Source organism: Condylura cristata, unplaced genomic scaffold, assembly GCF_000260355.1.
Source record: "Condylura cristata isolate star-nosed mole 26May11 unplaced genomic scaffold, ConCri1.0 scaffold00032, whole genome shotgun sequence".
In the NCBI taxonomy this organism is placed as follows: domain Eukaryota; kingdom Metazoa; phylum Chordata; class Mammalia; order Eulipotyphla; family Talpidae; genus Condylura; species Condylura cristata.
This window is the reverse complement of record NW_004567133.1, coordinates 3,970,205-3,974,763: the sequence shown is the minus strand read 5'-3', so window position 1 is coordinate 3,974,763 and position 4,559 is coordinate 3,970,205.

Sequence of the window (4,559 nt, the reverse complement as noted above, 5' to 3'; positions counted from 1 at the left end):
GCGGGGCGGCCTCGCGAGTGGCGACTGGCAGGTGCCAGGTATCTTTAGACTTCTGTCCTAAATCTCGCAGGAGTCAGACCCGGGGAGGGCAACGACAGAGACGCTCCAGGGCACTGCGGGGCACCCGGGGGCTTCCCCAGTCTAAGGCGGTCGGGCGCGGGTAGGGTCCACCCCAGAACTGAACGTGGCAGGCAGGGCGGGGTTTCCCCCGGCTCCCTTCCGGGGGTCCTTCTTAGCCTGGGAAGGATATGGACGCAAGAAGAATCTTTGGGAAGAGGAGGGCTGAAGGCTGGGAATAGAATGAGAACCTGTAAGCAAAGGGAAACCTTGGCTTCTGCCTGAAGGTGACCGATTCTGTTCTGCAGCTGTGCCACCCCACCCACCACACCCAGTTGAAAGCAGAGGGCCTTTTCACCTTACCCAATGGGCAAGTGCCTAGGGCCAGGCCAGAGCAATGATGGAGGATGCAGGGTGAGGTGGTGTAGGCAGAACCAACAAGCTCTGGAATGAAAACTGCTGTCTGACCTCCATTACAAACTACGTCTATTGGAGTGGTTGGTTAGTTAGTGGGCTGTTCCTGGTAACCCATGGTTACATGTTATATGGGATGACCCACCTACCTCTATCACCCCTGGGAGCTGGGTCTACTTCTGCCCCTTCCTGACACTTCCCCTCTTTTCCCATTATCTCTAGCTCACCAAACACTTGTGTTCCTTTCCCAGACATGGATAAACTGAGTTTGCAATACCTGCAAGATAGCATAAAGGAAAGGTGTCCTGTTTGGAAACATGCTCCTTGATTGTTTAATGCTGTCACTCAAAAACAAGGACACCACCAAAGTTTTACAACGATAAGGGGACGTGTGCTGATTATTTCTCCTCCAGGAGAAATAAAATGGACTAGAACACCCAATTCTTGATGCACTGGCAAGCTGCCCATTTGCAAGTAAAATTCTCTCTCTTACCACCACACATCCTTCCAAGAAAAGAGCCAAAGTTGGGAAAATTGAGAAATCTGAGGACCAAAATCAGTGTGCTGATCATTGTTGAGTATGATTGGGTTGGGGAGGCTGGGCAGCTGTAGATAAATCCTTTGATAAGTTTCAGCTGAATCACCTTAGCTCTAAATTTATGAAATATGCTATGGTTTCTCCTTAGACCTAGTGTCTCTGAGCAGTACACTTCTCACTGCTACGAATTTTGCCTGTTTTCTTGTCTGTTGGCTGAATTAGAGGTTAAGGACAGTGTCAGTTTCATCCCTCCCATGTAAACTGGGTCACCCCTCCTCTCCTTAAATCCTCGAGAGACCTTTCAGCTCATTCCCTTTTCCTGACCCTGCTAGTGCCCAACCTCTTTCATCATGTTCCAGCCATGGTGGTCTTGTTGTGCTTCATGCCCACCTAAGACCTTTGCAGCTAAATCTTCTGTTTGGAATGTGTGTCCTTCAGAGACACAAAGGTGACTGCTTGTCACTTTGATTAACAAAAATGTCACCTCAGACAGGCCTTTCCTAAGGTTCAATACAAGATAACTATTGCCCTCACCAACTCATCATGCTGTTTTCTCCCAATAATGTCACAGGATGAAATTATTAATTTATTCATTTATCATCTATTTGTCCTCCTAGATTGTAAACTTTTTCTGTCTTTTCCCCCCTAATATTTTCCCACTGCTCATTTTGTGAGCAGTGAAAAATACCACAAGCCATAATAAAATACCACAAACTGGGTGACTTAAACACAGAAATTTGTTTCTCACAGTTCTGGAGGATGCAAATCTGAGCTCTTGGTGCTACCAAGGTAGGTTTCATTCTGAGACTCCTTTTCTTGGCTTGTTGGGGTCTGAGCTCTTGTGCCTGTGACCAGGAGCATGTGGTGTGTGTTCCTTTTCTTATGAGGGCACCAGTTTTTTTTTTGGATTTTGGCCCTTCCCTTATACCTCACTTAACCTTGATTATCTCTTTGAAGACCCTGAGGGTGGCACGATTCAGTCCATAACAGGTGTTTAATAAATATGTAAATTTGTACCCTGTTAGGAATAATATGGCATGAAGGCACAGTCAGCTGGAACACCAAAAAGGAGACTGTTTGGATCCAAAAAGGATTCCCCAAAGATCCCGTCTGGTGGGCATGAGCAATGAGCACAGGCAGTCTGCATAGACTGGTTCCAGTCATGGGGCCTCAGCCTGACCATATGAGAGCCACCGCTACTATTCCAGCTCTGGCGCCCCCTGACATGCTAGAGGCCCTGCTTCCCTGAGCCTCACCTATTGGCTGGCTCAAAGCAGTTCATTCCAGCTAAGCACCTGCCCTTGTGACGAATTTGTAACCTGTGACGAGTTAATAATCCTTCTTCAGTCTTCCAGAGCTGATCTGGGGCAATTGTTATTGGCTCAGTGTCTTCCACTTCAAAGTTATATTTCCAGTGCAAGATAATGAGAACTTGCGGTAGTAATTTTGATTCTAGGGCTGCTTCCCTTCTGTCACCAAAAGCAGACCTAATTATACTATGTTGCCAGGATCAACATCTCAACTAATCTGCATTAGAGAAATTTTCTGTAACAACAATTAACATCAAGGGCAAACTTACCATTACCCAGCATCTTGGTCAACTCTGTTAGAACAAAATGCCATTGTCTATGTCGCTTAAACAGAAATTTGTTTGTACAATTCTGGAGGCTCAGGGAGCCGGCATACTCAGGTTCAGGTGAAGACCCTCTTCCTAGTTTACACATATTTGCCTTTGTGCTATGTCCTTACATGTTAGAGAGGGTTAATACTGGTCCTTTCCTTTCTTTTTACTCTCTTTGTCTAAAAAGAATTTTTAATGAGCCTTACTCAAGGCCTCGGGAGACTTATCGAAGAGGGGCTTCTTATTCTTTCAACCATTCAGTAGAAGTTTACTTTGCTCATAGCTGTATGCCCAGCAGCAAGCATGTAGATACATGACATAGGCATAGGCAGAGATGCAGGATAGGGTTAACATCACCCTAAGAGAGATGAGCAAGATTGTGAGTATTTGTGAAAACAGCATATAATTGGATTGGCAAGAAACACTTGTACTCAGACAATTTTAAGTGTGCTTTCCAGGTCGATAGTCATTAGCCACATGTGAAATATGACTGGTGCAAAATGTACACCCAATGTTGAAGACATAGTGTGAAATACTGGTTATATGTTGAAACTATATTTTAATATGTTGGATTAAGTAAATACATTATTAAAATTAGTACCTGTTTCTTTTTAAAAATGTAGCTACTGGAACTTTTAAAATTGTACACACACCTCACACTATGCTAGCCAGTAACACTAACTTAGGAGAGCTGATTTTCTAAAAGAATTTTCTGGTCTGGATAAGACCATGAGGCTGAGACCCCCTTCTACATCAGGAGATACCCTTCAGCTTCTTAGGGAGTAGAATCTGGACAGATGCTGTGAGACATCTGTCTCACAGGTTCCTGGGGGAGTTGATGCCTATGGGGAATCCTGGCCAACAGGAGTTAGGCAAAGGCTACATCAACATTAGCTTCAGGGTGGCCTTGAAGGTGGTTTCTGTAACAGATAAGACTAGCTGTAACTATTGTAAAATTATTCAGTATAATAAAGTTACACATAAACAAACAAACAATAAATTTTGGGCCCTCCATGGTGGCTCAGTGGGTTAAAGCGCAGCACTGTGAGACTAGCCACAGCTACTTCTGCTTGAGTTCAATCCCTGGCCAGGAAGGAGACCCCTCCTGTCTCACCTGCTGCTCCCCTCAGCAGTGTACTTCGTCAATCTGCCTGATCTGCTCCCTACTCTGTCTCAAGTGAATCCTCTCACTGCCCCTGCACCTCTGGCCTGTATCTTAGTTATGTATGCATAAATAAATAAATCTTAAAAAAAAAACAAGTCTTACTCTTCTCTGTCTTCAGTATATTTTAAAACCTAACAGCTAGACCTTAGGATAAGGTTAAAAGAATAAATATTTGAATCTTAATTTATAACCTCAATATACTGTTTTCTCAAACACATCCAAGTTCTTGATGAGCAAGCAAGATTCTCCCAAGTTCGTAAGTATTTCCAATAACACCCAATACTGATCAAGTGTTTCTTATATCCAAAACAGAGTTCTCAGTGCTGATTAATTTTATCTTTAGTCTGTCTCATGGGGGAGGTACTATTAGTGTTTCCATTGTAAAGAAAACTGAAAGCAACTTTCTCAAGGTTATAAAATTCTCAATCTCTGATTGACCCTGATGACCAGTACCACTGGAAGTGACATCTGTCTAGCACTTTTGACTTCTAAGAGGCTCAAATCTGCTATCCTTCCACTGGAGTGAGAAGACACTGAGTTCAGTGGGTGCATCTTCAGGGGAGCCCACAGCCTGCCTGCCAATAGGGCCATGTCCTTTTAGGTGCTTCTACTTCCGTTACAGGCAACCAATCACACATCATGGTCTGTCAGTGTCCACCATGACAGAGAGGCCATCTAACCTCCCTCTGGGAGGGATCCCTTGGCCAGGTACAGAGTAAAGCAGAGTTGGAACCTAGGACCAGGACCCAGGCTGCTGGTTTTCA